Genomic DNA, 18,443 nt, shown 5'->3' on the forward strand with positions numbered 1-18,443 from the left:
GCCATAGGGGAGGAGAGGAATGACCATCCGAGAACTCTGCACACGGCCCTGTCCTTTCTGGCTCTATGAAATGAAAAGTTTTATTTCCTGCTTGAAAAGCAAAGTTTCAAGAATCAGCAAGCAAATGGGAGAAGGAAACAGAGACTGTCTCCTTACCCTCGAAACCATATTCAGACCATCCATGAGGCTTTACGAGGCCAGTTGAGAGAGGTTGTGAAAGACCAGTCTCTGCCCCTTATGGCACCTTCTCAAGTCCTCATTTCCTAGAGGAGAGACCTTGGCTACAAGCACAGGATGCCTATTCCCCAAGATCTTTGAAGCTTGGAAGAGATTATTCTGGCATCACTGGCCTCTCAAGCAGCTTTCACCAATTAATTGCCTCTTTCCCTCTCTTTTTCTACCCACCTGTCCTCTCCCCTACACCTAGTCAGCCATCAGCCTCCATCACGGCCATCATATTCATGGAGGTCATGATGCACTCAACAATGCACCTTTAGTTAAAGGTCAAAGTGACTGAATCTACTCACCTACATTCCTGGCCCACAGGTTACATGAACCTTTAGCCCCTGACGTTATCTTTTGAACTCTAGTTTCATACAAACACAAAAAACAAGAACAGAACTCAAGGTATGGAGGAAAAAACATGGTTATTTTCCGGTGCTCGCTCTTCACCCGAGATGCAACAGGCAGTAGTCTCCGCCTGCCTTCTGATGACAGTGGTGGTCCTGGGCTGGGGCCCCAAGCGTCAGTCAAGACACAGAACAACGAAAGTAGGAAGCTGGATGCGGCTGGGCGGCCACTCTCAGAGCAACCACTTGACGCAGCTTTGGGGGCATAATTAATTTAGATACCATGTGAAAGTCAGCTCCTGGAGCTGTGTGATTCTGCAGCCCTGGAAGGGACTCTTGAGAGAAAACGACCCAAAGAAGGAGATGGGAGAAGGGGAACACATGACGGTGAAGGAAGAGAGGTGAATTTCAGCTCTAAGGAAGTTTTCTCCAGAACATTTCTCTTTAACTTTATATGGGAATATGTATAACAACAAGGATTAAAATGTATATATGGCCTCAGGAAAGTATCCGTGCCATTCGTTAACCACCAGGTCATCTCCCTGGCTCTGTAATAACAACACAAATTACTGTCTCATGTGTAAACTACGGAGCATTTATTTCTAATGCTCATGCTTTACAATAAGAATTATGCATAATACTAAATGTGTCAGTGTATATTATTGGGGGTCTTATTTTATTTCAACAATAATATAACTTTGCCAACAAAGATCCATATAGTCAAAGCTATGGTTTTTCCAGTAGTCATGTACAGATGTCAGAGCTGGATCATACAGAAGCCTGAGAGCCAATTGGTGCTTTCAAACCATGTTGCTGGAGAAGACTCTTGAGAGTCCTGTGGACCAAGGAGCTCAAACCAGTCAATCCTAAAGGAAATCAACTCTAAATATTCATTGGAAGGACTGATGCTAAAGCTCCAATACTTTGGCCACCTAATGCAGAGAGCTGACTCATTGGAAAAGACTTTGATGCTGGGAAAGATTGAAGGCAAAAGAATAAGAGAGCAGCAGAGAAAGAGAAGGTTAGATAGCATCACTGACTCAGTGGACATGAATTTCAAACTCTGGAAGATAGTGAAGGACAGGGAAGCCTGACATGTTGCAGTCCACGGGGTCGCAAAGAGTCAGACATGAATTAGCCATTGAAAAACAACAACAACAATGTCCATCTACTTCCAATTATGACTGAACAACAACAGATTTTATTGTAGTTGGTATGTTTCCAATCCTAAATTCAACAAGTAAAAAGGGAAAAATTAGTATTAATAAAATTATTAACTAGAAATGTGTGACAAGATAAATGGGCCACCAATAACATAATCTACCCAAAGAGAGAAACTAAATGAGTAGTTGTGCTCTGAGAGAAATGAAAGACCAATCATAACAGACACATGTCATCTCAACAAAAAATAAGCATTGTTGAAGGCTTGCAATTTTAAGCGCAATGTTAGAAGCCAGTGTGTCTAATCCCATTTAATCCTAGCAACGATCCTATAAAATTGGTACAATTATTGTCTCCATTTTACCCCTAAGCAAATTGGAGACAAAGGGGATCAGTAACATATTAAAGGCCGTATAATTGTTAAGGAGCAGAACTGGAATTCGAGTCCAGGCTGACTGAAGTGCCCATGATTTTGCCAGTAAGATATACATGATCCCTAGAACCAGCAACCCACATTTGTTCCTCTGTACTTAACATTGGGCTGAGTGTTTTACTATCTTCTAAAGCATTAACATAAATCCATGGCATATTCAGTTCTACTTCAGCTAGTCTGAAAAAAAAGAACATCAAGAAGCTTCAAGTGACTCCAAAAAAGGAAGAATTTCTTAAAGTTTATCCAGGATAGTTCAGGGGAAGTAGCACTCTGGCCAAATAGTGTGACCAGTTCAAATAACTTAGCCATAGGAGGGATATTCCAGATCAGTTCAGTTCAGTTTAGTTGCTCAGTCGTTTCTGTCTCTTTGCAACCCCATGGACTGCAGCACGTTAGGTTTTCCTGTCCATCACCAACACCCGGAGCTTGCTCAAACTTATGTCCATTGAGTTGATGATGCCATCCAACCATCTCCTCCTCTGTCGTCCCCTTCTCCTCCTGCCTTCAATCTTTCCCAGCATCAGGATCTTTTCAAATGAGTCAGTTCTTTGCATCAGGAGGCCAAAGTATTGGAGTTTCAGCTTCAGCATCAGTACTTCCAATGAATATTCAGGACTGATTTCCTTTAGGATGAACTGGTTTGATCTCCTTGCAGTCCAAGGAACTCTCATGAGTCTTCTCCAACAACACAATTAAAAAGTATCAATTCTTCGGTGCTCAGCTTTCTTTATAGTCCAACTCTCACATCCATACATGACTACTGGAAAAACCATAGCTTTGACTAGATGGACCTTTGTTGGCAAAGTAATGTCTGTGCTTTTTAATATACTGTCTAGGTTGGTTTCTGCTTGGCTTCCCTGATAGCTCAGTTGGTAAAGAATCTGCCTGCAATGCAGGAGACCCCGGTTTGATTCCTTGGTCAGGAAGATCCCCTAGAGAAGGGATAGGCTACCCACTACAGTATTCATGGGCTTCCCTTGTGGCTCAGCTGGTAAAGAATCCGCCTGAATGCAGGAGACCTGGGTTCGATTCCTGGGTTGGGAAGATCCCCTGGAGAATGGAAAGGCTACCCACTCCAGAGGTTCTGGTCTGGAGAATTCCATGGACTGTATAGTTTCTGGGGCCACAGAGTCAGACACGACTGAGCGACTTTCACTTTCACTTTCATTTCAGACCAAGATCATCCAAATATCCCTCTTGCTCTGATACTATAATTTCCAAACCTTAAGATTATACTTTTATTTCCTGGATTTCTTTTTCCCCCTACAATGAGAGAATGGGAGAACCACTGGCATCACTTCATGGCTTTCTCAGAATAAATTAATAAACTGACATTCTTATTTATACATCAGTGTTTGTGAGTTGGGATACGTCAAGTCCGCCTGCTTGACTAAATTATCAAAGCTGAATTCTTTGATCTGTTACATCAAAGACCACACCAAAGTTCTGCCATTTTGAGAACCCGTTGGTAAAGCAGTTGACCTCCTGGCCTTTCAAGAGGATGTATTAATACTTATTTTGTGCTGAGCTAAATAAATGTGCACTCATTTGTTTTTGTTTTGTTCTGTTTTTCATGTGTTGTTTCTTCAGTCACATACAATTTTTAAAACTAGGGAAATACATCTCTTTGACTATGGATTGGTTGACATGATTTCTAAGGTATATAATTCCCTTGAAAGACATTTGGCCCTGTCCAATAGTCAATAAAACATCTGGTCCATAAAACATCTGGTCCAAGGACTTCCCTAGTGATGCAGTAGTTAAGAATCCACCTGCAAATTCAGGGAACACAGGTCCCGCTCCTAGTCCGGGAAGATTCCACATGCCACGAAACAACTAAGCTCATGCTCCACAACTACTGAAGCCCTCGCACCCTTGAGCCCAGGCTCCAAAACAAGAGAAGCCACTGCAGTTGAGAAGCCTGTGTACAACTAGAGTAGCCCACACTCGCCACAACTAGAGAAAGCCCATGCGCAGCAATGCGGACCCAGCACAGCCTAAAAGAAATACAAAATAAGTAAGCCAGAAAGAAAAACACCAATACAGTATACTAATGCATATGTATGGAATTTAGAAAGATGGTAACGATAACCCTGTATGCGAGACAGCAAAAGAGACACAGATGTATAGAACAGTCTTTTGGACTCTGTGGGAGAGGGAGAGGGTGGGATGATTTGGGGGAATGGCATGGAAACATGTATAATATATAAGAAACGAATCACCAGTTCAGGTTCGATACAGGATCCTTGGGGCTGGTGCACTGGGATGACCCGGAGGGATGGTACAGGGAGGGAGGTGGGAGAGGGATTCAGGATGGGGAACACGTGAATCCATGGCGGATTCATGTTGATGTGTGGCAGAACCAATACAATATTGTAAAGTAATTATCATCCAATTAAAATAAATAAATTTAAATTAAAAAAAAATTTTTAAAGACCTATGGTCCACACCTAAAGCTCCTTGAAATTTGGTCCTATTCAAAATGTCCATCACCACACTTGGTCCATGACAAATGATTTTGGATAGAACAAAATAACAAAAAAAAAATTTTAGCATGGACCAAATATCTGTTAACCATACAATAACAAAAAAGATGAAAAAAAAGTAGAAGAGGAGGAGAAATAAACATTAATTAATAGCCAGTGTAGTACTATTTGGGGAGAATGACTTTGAACCAGAATTATTCATGTTCCCAGGAGAAGAAGTTGAATAGAAACATAAACCAAAGTCACATAAAATGAAGGCTAAATAAAAGCCTTAGAGAAAGTCAGAGTTCTTTGGTCTGTTCCTAATTTCCAGAAAATGCGTTTACAAATGGTCAGGCAACTGAGCATCTGAGATCTAATTGTGTCACATCTAACAAACTGGTTTGATGTTCTCCTTTTAGAAGAGCAGATGGAGTCGTCTAAAGACTATGAGAAACCCCTGAAGAAAGATGTGACAGTCTGAGGAACAGACTTAAACTAATGTTTAAAAAAATAAATGCTTTCGTGAATTAGCAAGGATTTTGCAATCCAGATCTAAATGAGATTTTCATCATTCTTTAAACAATGCCAAAGTAATTTTCTGGTTTTGAAGAAGAAAAAAGGACAAGAATTTAAGAAGCTAAGTAAAGAGCAATTGATGAGAAGGAGTTCGGCGTGAATGCAACATCAAGGAAAATGGTTTCAGAGGGTTTTTCTTGTATTAAAAATGTCTTTAAAATATAGGGCACTGCAAAGAATAATATAATAAACACTTGTGTATCTAATACATAGTTCAAACAAATACTCATATTTTGTCATACTTGCTTCAAGTCACTTTTGAGAGAAACAGATCCTTGTAAATACAGTTTACATCCTCTCTATTCCTCTTCCCAGTTCAATTCTCCTCCCTTTCTCCCCAAAACTCATTACTATGAGTTGTGACGTGTACTACATCTACTATATAGGTATGCAGTATAAAACAGTACCATATATACAAGTATATATACAAAGTAAGTGTAGTATTAAAATACAGACTGGAGGGACTTCCCTGGTGGTCCACTGGTTAAGACTCCGAGCTCTGACAATGCAGAGGACTAAGATCCTACATGTCACACGGTTTGGCCAAAAAAAAAAGAAAAAAATACAGATTGGAAAAACACCAAACTTGTATATCATGTAGGTATACATGTAACTCATATATCTCGTGTACTTTCAACTATATTCATAAAATTGCTTTTAAACTGAGACATTTCAGAGAATAAATTTCAGAGTTAGTTGACGTGGCTAAAATCTAGTGGCCATTCTTGGAAAATAATAAGAATAGAGATAAAATTTAGAGCAAGGACTTTGTTATAGTGAATTCTGAAAGCTATTTTATAAATTCTGAGCATATACAGAGAATGAAAAGGGATTTCAAAGATGGTGATGTGACCAAAAGTTCTACCAAGAAACTCATGTTTTATAAATTTGAAATCAGAAATGAAACGAGTCCAAATAGATTTCAAAGGTGAATTGAGGTACTATAAAAGATTATGGTGGCTCATTGAACTCTCTTCCAGGCATGCTAAGCTACTCTCTGGGAATAATTTACACAGCTTTGGAAACGACATTAACTCTTCAAACCTCTAGGGTACTCCTTAGTAAGTTACTATCTGATGTACTGATTTTTCTTAGCACCTAAATTATTCTCACAACAGTAGCTCTTTCCTGAGATTAAGTTATGGTCTCCATAAACCATATAGTTTTCTGATTATTTAAGTGTTCCTGTGACTTTCAAATGTGCTCAACTTATTCACAGAAGTAATTTAGGCCACCTAGAAAACCCACCTAAACAAGTAAAATTCACTCTGATGCTACTGTGACAATATGCTTAAAGACAACGGTATGAAAAAGGTCAATCTGATACATTCAAGCCTATTAAAGAATCTACTGACTGTACTGCCAATCCAAATGGCCATTATGATTGGCAAGCAAAGCCAATTAAATAAGGAATGGTTCACTTATGGCTTTTATGCAGTCAGAACTTCAGTGAGTTACAAATGCTCTGTAAGTCTGGCTCATGGTCAGATTTCCTTGGGATCATTAACAGTCCCTTGGTAATTTTATCAAAGAGAGAGGTATCGATCCCAGTATCCCAGCCAAATTTTAACTTACAGAATTACAGCTGACCCTTCCCAAATTCCCTCAGATTAAGTGATATATTCTGTGAGAATAAGCACCCCTGACTTCTAATGTGCTTCATCAAACCCACGGATGTTTCAGTTCAGTTTAGTCGCTCAGTCATGTCCGATTCTTTGCAACCCCATGAACCACAGCACACCAGGCTTCCCTGTCCATCACCAACTCCTGGAGCTTGCTCAAACTCATATCCATTGAATCAGTGATGCCATCCAACGATCTAATCCTCTGTCATCCCCTTCTCCTCCTGCCTTCAATCTTTCCCAGCATCAGGGTCTTTTCAAATGAGTCAGTTCTTCACATCAGGCGGCCAAAGTATTTGAGTTTCAGCTTCAGCATCAGTCCTTTCAAAGAATATTCAAGACAGATTTCCTTTAGGATGGACTGGTTGGATCTCCTTTCCATCCAAAGGACTCTCAAGAGTCTTCTCCAACACCACAGTTCAAAAGCATCAGTTCTTTGGTACTCAGCTTTCTTTATAGCTCTTTATAGAGCTATAAAGCTCTATAAAGCTTTCTACTCAGCTTTTTTATAGCTCTTTCCTTATAGCTCAGCTCTCACATCCATACATGACTACTGGAAAAGCCATAGCTTTGTCTAGATAGACCTTTGTTGGAAAAGTAATGTCTGCTTTTTAACATGCTGTCTAGGTTTGTCATAGCTTTTCTTCCAAGGAACAAGTGTCTTTTAATTTCATGGCTGCAGTCACCATCTGTAGTGATTTTGGAGCCCCAAAAAAGTAAAGTCTGTCACTGTTTCCAATGTTTCCCCATCTATTTGCAATGAAGTGATGGGACCAGATGCCATGATCTTTGTTTTCTGAATGTTGAGTTTTAAGCCAAGTTTTTCACTCTCCTTTTCACTTTCATCAAGAGGCTCTTTAATTCTTCTTCACTTTCTGCCATAAAGGTGGTGTCATCTGCATATCCGAGGTTATTGATATTTCTCCCAGCAATCTTGATTCCAGCTTGTGCTTCATCCAGGCCAGCATTTCTCATGATGAACTCTGCATATAAGTTAAATAAGCAGGGTGACAATATACCGCCTTGACATACTCCTTTCCCAATGTGGAACCAGTCTGTTGTTCCATATCTGGTTCTAACTGTAGCTTCTTGACCTACATACAGATTTCTCAGGAGGCAGGTCAGGTGGTCTGATAGTCCTATTTCTTTGAGAATTTTCCAGTTCCTGCCTTGTCCAACTGAATAACACAGAAGCCTTGATGAGCCCACAGAAACCTCTTCTCCCACCACACACTCAACAACAAAAAATGAACCTATTCTAATTCTTCTTTAGTGTGTTTTTGATCACTCCATTGGCAGGATCAACTCAATGTGGCATAGACAGACATTTATTTACAACCACCGATTTCTCTACATGCCTTCCCAGCAAAGAGAGAGAAGATGAAGTGTGAAGAGCAAAGCCATGAGCTTTGACTCCTGCTGGAAAAAGACAAAATCATCAGCCTCACTGTCTACTCCCCTTGGAGATCAACTTTAGCTATACTGGTTCAGAAATGGAGGTCGGAAAACACCAAGCAATGACATTACTTTAGCAAAATGAGAAATCTGATCAGTACTTTTTCCCTGAGAACACCTAGGGAAGATCATCTCTAAAGGGGGGTAAACTAACATGGAGTAAAGTGGCCCAGAAGATGAGGCAACTGTAGTGTCCCACCAGTCTGCAGTATAACTTGGAATGAGAATCCACAGACTAGTGGATTTTTAATTGTCAGTCTTATAATTTTGTCAATAGAAAACTAAATAATATGTTATTTATTTGCTTGATTTTATTTGAAAACTCAGTTGATTCAATGAGAAAAAAATGAACTACCAGGGTTTGATATCAATCCGGTTTTAATCTCGAACTCATCAACGAGTTAACAGAGTTCTAGCTTTCATATACTTGTTTTGTATGTTTATATAGCTCAAGTTACCTATAAACACTAGAGTGGGATTTCTTCGGTAATAAGGATTAGAGGCATTGTTATTGTGGAAAATAATATAAATGATTATAGTTAAGAAAGCACTAATGCCATTCCTCGGAATATAAACTACAGCATAGTTGGCTGTGAAACATAAATACATCTAGTTAACACTTAAGCACATTTTGAGGGTCTGAAAAATCATCTTTTCTCTTTCTGAGCAATACTGACACTCATTACCACCTTTGAATATAATTTCATGCAACTTAATTTTCTTATTTATAAAACTGTTTCCAGGTGTGATTATTATTCATCCATCACATGATATATTTTTAAAAATGAAAACTGACAGCATTCACTTCTAAAATTTATGTATGCTGGTAGAATGCTCTAATTATACAACAAAGTAATTTAGTTAATGTAATTTTTTTGGTACTCAGTTATACTCCCTAAAGATGTTCGTAAATTAAAAAAAAAAATTAAACTCCAAGTCCATGTATTTTTTCATTAGTACTATTCACGATTTCTTTGTGGATTGTAACTATATAACCCAAGGTGATGTCTGCTAATTCTTTCTCAAGTTCCTTTTCTTAATCTGCATAATAAGAAACCCCAAAGATAGACAGAAAGAGCATCTTTGATATAATCGTGGGCTCACAGCAAACTCTGACAGTAGAGTCTGAAAGGATTACTTCAGAAGGTAGGTCCTGAAAGTGAGAAAATTCAGGGAAATTTCAGACATCCTTAATCTATTTGTGAATGCAGACAGCAGAAGTACAACAAATGACCCCAGTACTAAAGAACTCCAGAAAGGCATTCCACTTTGTATTAAGATATAGGTGCAATCATTCATTCATTCAACATTTATTGAGAGCCTATTAGATGACTGGCACCAGGTAGAGCTTCTCTGGTGGCTCAGCTAGTAAAGAACCCACCTGCCAATGCAAGAGATACAAGAGACATGGGTTTGATCCCTGGGTCTGGAAGATCCCATGAAGAAGGAAACGTCCACCTGTCCCAGTATTCTTGCCTGGAAAATCTCATGGACAGAGCAGCCTGGCGGGCTACGGTCCATGGGCTTACAAAGAGTTGGACATGACTGATCACTGATGCACCTATGCCTACTAAGGTACCAGGCAGCAGGAATTCAAGAATGAAAAGGATGGGTCTCTGCTCCAGTCTGGGGAGGGAAGGGGGAAGACAGATGCACAAAGGATTTGCCTGTAGTGGTTAAGATTGAACATGGCTACAAGCTTCTCCTGGAAATGATGGTGATTCAGGTAAACATCAGTCAAGTCTGCTCTGAAGGAAGATCCATGGTAAAGAACAATCGAGCAAAAGACCCTGGCTCCCGGGGTCCTCCTCCAACTGAGCATCAGAGTCTGCTGGCAGAAACCCTGTAGTCTCCAGCTTAGAAATCCCTCCCCTGTTGCATCAAGACTGTTCACAGACCTTGAGTCCTACAGCAGGTGTACCCAACCTCTGGGATCTAATGCCCAGTGATCTGAGGTGGAACTGATGTAATAACAGTAGAAATACACAATAAATGTAATGCTCTTGAATCATCCCTAAACCAATCCCCCGCCCCCCACCAGCGGTACAGGAAAAACTGTCTTCCATGAGACCAGTCCCTGGTGCCAAAAAGGCTGGGGACTGCTGTCCTAGAGGACACCCCCCAACAAAGGGGCCTGGTGAGACTTTCTGCCTGCAGCACTGTTTATTTATCCTCTCTCATAATTAAACCTTCTTCTAATCCTACAAGGTAATAATATTTGCAAATGGAGAACACCTGGCTATCCAACATGATGAATTTTCCAGGCTTCTGGGAAAAGGGTTGTTCAAGCCAAAAGAAATCTAACACGCCCCCAGAAAGTAACCTGAGCCCTTCACAATATGAATACACAGGCACAGGGGTTAAATGTATAATGTATATTCAGCACAGAGAAAGCATGAATATTATGTCTCTGTGTGTGTGCGTGTGTGTGTGTGTGTGTAACCACAGAATTCTAAGCTTGTAGGGTGTGCTTTACATCTATATCATATGTTATCCAGATACCAGTTGTATATTATAAGCTGCATATGCAATACCATATGGACACCATAAAATATCACATGTGTTGTCAGGATAATTTTACATTTAGTGCATGATTAAAATGTCTTATATTATACACCTATCTTTTCTGTGTGTGCATGGATTTGTCTCACAAATTGCTTTCATTATCAAATTCAGATATCAGTCAAAGTTAAAGTCTCTTTACTGAAATTTAATAAAAAGCAATATGGAAACGTGACTACAGTTTGTTTTTCTTCCCTAGATTTTTCTGCCATGCAGCATTTAACACTGGTGCAGCCGTCAATACCCATTCATCTGCTATCGGGCAGCTTTTTCCTTTCACTCACTGTGACATTTTTAAAGTGGCAAAAAAAAAAAAAAGAAAAAAAGCTTAAAACAGCATATTTGTCACTTTTTTCTTTCTAGTGACCTTTTAAACACTAGGGAAAATTATATGTACTAAACCCTTTAATCACTCCTTGTACATTTCACAATAGTGCTTTCTATAGGGGTATCCTTTAATTAAATTTAAGAAATTTACATTGTACACACTGCTGTTCATTTAATTATTCAAACATTTAAACATAAGAAAACCTCATAACTTTTAGCTATGGCAACCATGTGATGTAACTATTATCTATATTAAGAATCATTTTTTATAAGGAGAATTTCAGAAATAACTTGTACATACCCTCAGCTTCCAGTCTTTAAGTCCTGATAAATAGCTACATGAAGCACTTTCCTTCAGTATTTAAGAAATTTAAGAATTTAAATCCAGTGAAGAAAAACAGTCTTTATGTTTCCATATGGTTTTTTATTAAATTTAAGGAAAATTAAGAAATTTAAGGAAAAAGATACATGGATGGCAAGACATTACATGGAACGCTTCTAGGAGGAAGATGTTGATTGGGTCTCTGGGCTTCCCTGGTGGTCCATTGGTTAAGAATTCCAATGCTGGGGTCATGGGTTTGATCCCTGGTCAGGTAGCTCAGACCCCACAAGCCACGGGGCAACTAAGCCCAGGAGGCACAACGTAAGATTGCCAGTGCCACAACTAAGAGCTGACACAGCCAAAAATAAACAAATACAGAAGTAAATATTAAAAAGAAAACTGAATTGCAACCCTATTTTGGATCAGCTGTGTGACCTTGAGGGAGTCACTGTGTATCTTGATTGCACCCTATGTCACCGTTTGCAAAATAAAATACTGATAGCCACTTCTTTTCATCACAGTATCATTGTGGGGATCGAATTAGTAAATATCTGTGAATATGCCCTGAAGTCTACTTTAAAAATGAAAAGTAACATGACTTTTAGTTCAAAAACAAATATTCTCTGTTTTCTAGAAGTGGAGAAATTTAAAATTCTTGTAACACAACCAGAAAGAAACCAAAGGTTTAAAACAAGCTAAAATATCAACATTAGCAGTACATTATTTTAAATCAGTGTCCTTTCTAAAAAGAGAAACAGAAATACTGCTGTCCCTGCTATAGAATGGTATTACAAATTGCAAAGAGTAGTAATTCTGGAGTGCCCATTTAGTTTCATTTTTACTCTTATCATTTTCACTATGACTGTCATACCTTTAGACACGAATAAGTCTCACAGACATAGAAAACAAATGTATGGTTACCAAAGGGGAAACAAGGAGGGATAAGTTAGGAATTTGGGATTAGCATAGACTATATATAAAATACTTTATCTATATATATAACTACTATATATAAAATAGATAACAAGGACCTACTGTACAGCACAAGGAACTATACTCAATACTCTGTAATAATCCATAAAAGAACCTGAAAAAATACATAAACATATATATATACATATATAACTGAATCACTTTGCTGTACATCTGAAACTAACGCACACTGTGAATCAACTATGTGTGTGACTTCTAAGTCACTTCAGTTAAGCCAGACTGTTTCTGACCCCATGGACTACAGCCCACCAGGCTCCTTCATTCATGCAATTTTCCAGGCAAGAATACTGGAGTGGGTTGCCATTTCCTAGTCCAGGGGAACTTTCCAAGTCAGGGATTGAACCTGCCTCTATTCCATCTCCTACACTGGATGCGGATTCTTTACCACTGAGCACGTGAGAAGCCTGTAACTTTCATACTAGAAAAGTTTTTTTTAAAAAAAGGAAAGTGAATGGGCAGCACACCCTAGGTCAGAATCTCTTATTTCACCACTTATGAGTTAGCCACCAAGAGAAACTTAGTTTCTCAAATCATCAGTTCTCTGGTCTCTGCAACTGAGAACATAATACTGAACACAGAAAGTTCTTAGGAGTTCCTGCTCCCTCATAAATAGTGTATCTTAGTCAGTCAGTCAGTTCATTCGCTCAGTTATGTCCAACTCTTTGCAACCCCATGGACTGCAGCACGCCAGGCTTCCCTGTCCATCACCAACTCCCAGAGCTTGCTCAAACTCATGTCCATCGAGTCCATGATGCTATCCAACTATCTCATCCTCTGTCATCCCCTTCTCCTCCTGCCCCCAATCCCTCCCAGCATCAGTGTCTTTCCAGTGAGTCAGTTCTTCACATCTGGTGGCCAAAGTATTGGAGTTTCAGCTTCAGTATCAGTCCTTTCAGTGAATATTCAGGACTGATTTCCTTTAGGATTGACTGGTTGGATCTCCTTGCAGTTCAAGGGACTCTCAAGAGTCTTCTCCAACACCACAGTTCAAAAGCATCAATTCTTCGGTGCTCAACTTTCTTTATAGTCCAACTCTCACATCCATACATGACTCCTGGAAAAATCATAGCTTTGACTAGATGGACCTTTGTTGGCAAAGTAATGTCTCTGCTTTTTAAATATGCTTTTAGTTTGGTCATAGCTTTTCTTCCAAGAAGCAAGTGTCTTTTAATTTCATGGCCGCAGTCACCATCTGCAGTAATTTTGGAGCCCAAGAAAAGAAAGTCTGTCGCTGTTTCCATTGTTTCCCCATCTATTTGCCATGAAGTGATGGGACCAGATGAAATGATCTTCGTTTTTTGAATGTTGAGTTTTAAGCCAGCTTTTTCACTCTTCTTTTCACTTTCATCAAGAGGTTCCTCCTTACTTTCTGCCGTAAGGGTGGTGTCAGTGTATCTGAGGTTATTGATATTTCTCCCAGCAATCTTGATTCCCGCTTGTGTTTCATCCAGCCCAGCGCTTTGCATGATGGGCTCTGCATATAAGTTAAATAAGCAGGGTGACAGTATACAGTCTTGAAGTACTCCTTTCCTGATTTGGAACCAGATTGTCATTCCATGTCTGGTTCTAACTGTTGCTTCTTGACCTGCATGCAGATTTCTCAGGAGGCAGGTAAAGTGGCCTGATATTCCCATCTGATATCCCATAGTTTGTTGTGATCTACACAAAGGCTTTAGCATAATAAAGCAGAAATAGATGTTTTTTCTGGAATTCTCTTGCTTTTTCTATGATCCAACAGATGTTCCCAATTTGATCTCTGGTTCCTCTGCCTTTTCTAAATCCAGTTTGAACATCTGGAATTTCATGGTTCACAGTACTGTTGAAGCCTGGCTTGGAGAATTTTGAGCCTTACTTTACTAGCGTGTGCTGCTGCTAAGTCACTTCAGTCCTGTCCGATTCTGTGCGACCCCATAGACGGCAGCCCACCAGGCTCCTCTGTCCCTGGGATTCTCCAGGCAAGAACACTGGAGTAGGTTGCCATTTCCTTCTCCAATGCAGGAAAGTGAAAAGTGAAAGTGAAGTCGCTCAATCGTGTCCGACTTGTAGCGACCCCATGGACTGCAGCCTACCAGGCTCCTCCATCCATGGGATTTTCCAGTCAAGAGTGAGATGAGTGCAATTGTGTGGTAGTTTGAACATTCTTTGGCATTGCCTTTCTTTGGGATTGGAATGAAAACTGACCTTTTCCAGTCCTGTGGCCACTGCTGAGTCTTCCAAATTTGCTGGCATGTTGAGGGCAGCACAGTGTATATTAAGGCTCTGGTTTGTAATACAGAGAAACGGTATTTATCACTGTTGTTTTGGCAAGAACTCTCTTACCATACTTTGCTCTGATAGTAAGGTGGAAGACAGACTGATTCTGGAGTTCAACAAGAGTCCAACCAGCGTTCTAGAAAGTTGCTGTGCCCGTGTTTGGGCACCACATGAGGACAAAGAAGAAACCTGAGCAGCGCTGAAAGCAACCCACGTTGACACAGTGGGGGAGGTGGGGCGGGAGTGGGCGTGGCCCCCGGGGCTGAGTCTCGCCCCTTCTCCCTTTCCCCTCAGTGGCCACGCCCAGACCAGCCACTGAGTCCTTACTACTCGGGGATCCAAACAGACACAGCCACCTCCGAAAACACTATGGCATCACCTCTCCCATCAGTTCAGCAGACCCTAAGGAAACTGAGTGCCTACTTACGCAGAAACTAGCTGAGACTCTGAATCCCTCTGGGGTTTGGGAAGAGGAACTACAGTGCAGGAATTTCATTTTGGGAAAATGAACTTTTCAGTAAAATGTTTTACTTTTGGATCTCATAGATGAAGAGTACATACAGAAGGTGCTGATACTAATTGATGTGTTGTGTTGCCCAAAGACATGTTTATGGAAGTGTCTTCTTCACCTCATACTATGATAAACTGAAATTACAGGAAGAAATAAATGATGTAAGGGGCTTCTCGTGTGGTCCTAGTGGTAAAGAACCCGCCTACCAATGCAGGAGACATAAGAGATGCTGGTTCCATCCCTGGGTCCGGAAAGATCCCCTGGAGGAGGAAATGACAACCCACTTCAGTATCTTTGCCTGGAGGATCCCATGGACAGAGGAGCCTGGTGGGCTACAGTCCATGGAGTCGCAAAGAGTCGGGCATGACTGAAGCGACTTAGAACACACCTAAAAGATGGAAGAGCTGTTGAAGAGGCATTGGTAACCAGTTATCAGGTTGCACTTTTGTGGAATACAGATTGATATTTTGTTTGCAAGATGGACACTGCAGAAGACTTGGGTTTAAAAGATGACAGTCTGCTTAAATTTTTAGATATAAGATGCATAAGAAGTCTTATTGGTTGCAGCATAACTGATGAAATTTTACTACTAGTACTAAACATTGCTTCAAAGGCAGTGCAGTGGTAAAGAATCTGCCTGCTATACGGGAGACTTGGGTTCAATCCGTGGATCAGGAAGATCCCCTGGATTAGAAAATGGCAACCCACTCTAGTATTCTTGCTGGGAGAATCCCATGGACAGAAGAACCTGGCAGCTACAGTCCATGGGGTCAAAAAGAGTTGGACACAACTGAATGTGCACACACACACACACACACACTAAACCTTGACAACTTCAGGTTAACCCTAAGAGCTATCAAACTGTGTGCCAAATGCTGCAACATCTATTCCAATATATTAGGTTTCCTTGGTGCTATTTCCTGGGCTATGATAGTAGGAAGAACTTGCCAGTTTTATCCAAATGCAGTAGCATCAACACTTACACATAATTTTTTTTTGGGGGGGGCGGTATTTTCCAAATGGAAATGACCAAATCAAGTCTTATTGAAACAGCCTGAAGAAAACAGTCTTAATTTGCCTGTATGGGACCCAGGGCTTCTCAAGTGGCACTAATGGAAAAGAACTGCCCGCCAGTGCAGGAGATGCAAGAGACTTGGGTTCGATCCCTGGGTGGGGAAGATCCCCTAGAGGAGGAAACAACAACCCATTCTGGTATTCTTGCCTGGGAAATCCCATGAACAGAGGTGCCTAACAGGCTACTCTTTGGACAGCAAAGAGCCGGACACAACTAAGCGACTGTGCATACACACAGTTTATAATATCAAGGTCACTAGTATTTTAATATATTCTATATAGAACTATCTTATAAGCCAAAGTTGTATGGGCATTTATGCTTTAAAAAATAGTAATGGAGGCTTCCCTGTGGTCCAGTGGTTAAGACTCTGCTTCCAATCAGAGGACATGGATTCAATCCCTGGTCAGGGACCTAAGGTTGCACATGCCTTGGGGCAACTAAGCCCGTGCCCCACAACTACTCAGCCTACGCACCACAACTAGAGAAAGCCCAAGCACCTCAATGAAGATTCAGTGAAGCAAAAAAAAAAAAAAAAAAGCTAATAAAAGAATACTAAAAAAAAAAAAAAAATTCCATCCGGGAATCAAGATGAAGTTCTCCCCATCCTTCAAGTGGTCGTCTTGGAGCCATGTTGATTTGGTTTTGGCATCCTAATGAAACAAAGTCTGGAAAGGACAGCCCTCCCCCTCAAGGCTAAATATCACTGTTAGTTTGCAACCTCCAGAGTTTGATTTGTCACCTGGGTGAAATTCAGAGTTGCCCCTCCCCTACACGGAGGACAAAGAGAGACCAAAGGAAGAGGCAGACCCTCCATATTGGTAGGTGGCAGGTGTAATCAGCAAGGAAACTTACTTAAGAGGCTTGTCACGGGACCACAAGATGGTTAGGTCTCTGCCCCTCCTGGTCAGAATTTTTTAAATGTATATAGATGCCATAACTATGTTTAGTCATGTATATACCATCCAGATGGTCTCAACAACATCTCATCCCCTCAAGGCTCTGTCTTTGAAATAGCTCCTAGTGTGCGAATGGTGGGTGAAATGTGTATTTCAAAGACAGGGGAGAGGGTGTGGAGCCTCTGATTGCCTGCATCCAACTGGCAGGTCAACAATCGTCCTGGGATGTCCTGGGACTTGGCAATTCAGTGGTTGAGACTTCGTGCTTTCACTGCAGAGGGCCTGGGTTGGATTCCCTGGTGGGGGAACTCAGATTCCGCATGCCTCATGGTAGAGTCAGACAAACAAAAACAGTCGTGACATCTTTGTCCCTTCCCATCATCCTCTTGTACGAACAGGAAGTGAGGTAATGGGCTACTGTCCTGCCTGGTGGCAACCGGACTGCTCTGTTTGAGTAAGTACACTAAACAACGCAAGAAAGAAGAGTACTACGATCGCTTGAAGCCGTCGTGTCAGGGAGGTTCTGAACAGGGTCCTGGGCTGGGTCTTAAAGTATGAATAAAATTTACTAGCTGGCAAGATTGGGGGAAATATTCCTTAACAAAGACAACGTGTGTCCAAATCTCAGGGATATGAAAGGACATGGATGGTTCACTGTGTGGAAGCCAGATTTGAAATTTGAGATCGGACGGGGATCAACAGTGACTGTCTCACGGCACCATACTGAGAAGTCAGGGTTTTAGCCTCTCTTCTGCTAGGACCCAACAAAGTGTTCAGCAGGAAACAAACTTTTCCAGATTCTGTGTTTTGGAAAGATTATTAAAAGTTTGTATATAGAATGGGTTGCATTGAGGAGGGTGGGGAAATTGCACAATAAGAAATTAATTAGGGGGCTTTCCTGGTGGCTCAGTGGTAAAGAATCCACCTGCCAATTCAGGAGACACAGGTCTGATCCCAGACCTGGGAAGATTCCACATGCCGCGGAGCAACTAAGCCTGTGTGCCACAACGACTAAGGTTTTGCCCTAGGGCCCATGTGGCACAACGACTGAAGCCTGCATAACCTGGGGCCCATGCTCTGCAACAGGAGAAGCCACTGCAACAAGCCCACGCGCCTCACTGGGCAGTAGCCCTTGCTCCCAGCAACTAGAGAAAGCCTTGCACAGCAACAAAGACCCAGCGCAGCCAAAAAAAATAAATTTTTTAAATATTCTCTTTTAA

At 40.9% G+C, this 18,443-nt stretch overlaps 1 pseudogene; it reads left to right on the plus strand.

Moving 5' to 3' along the window:
• The first annotated feature begins 643 nt into the window (after positions 1 to 643).
• Positions 644 to 16,365, plus strand: LOC109558554 (poly(A) polymerase alpha-like; annotated as a pseudogene).
• Positions 16,366 to 18,443: the final 2,078 nt, after the last annotated feature.

Source organism: Bos indicus, chromosome 5, assembly GCF_029378745.1.
Source record: "Bos indicus isolate NIAB-ARS_2022 breed Sahiwal x Tharparkar chromosome 5, NIAB-ARS_B.indTharparkar_mat_pri_1.0, whole genome shotgun sequence".
Classification (NCBI taxonomy): Eukaryota; Metazoa; Chordata; class Mammalia; order Artiodactyla; family Bovidae; genus Bos; species Bos indicus.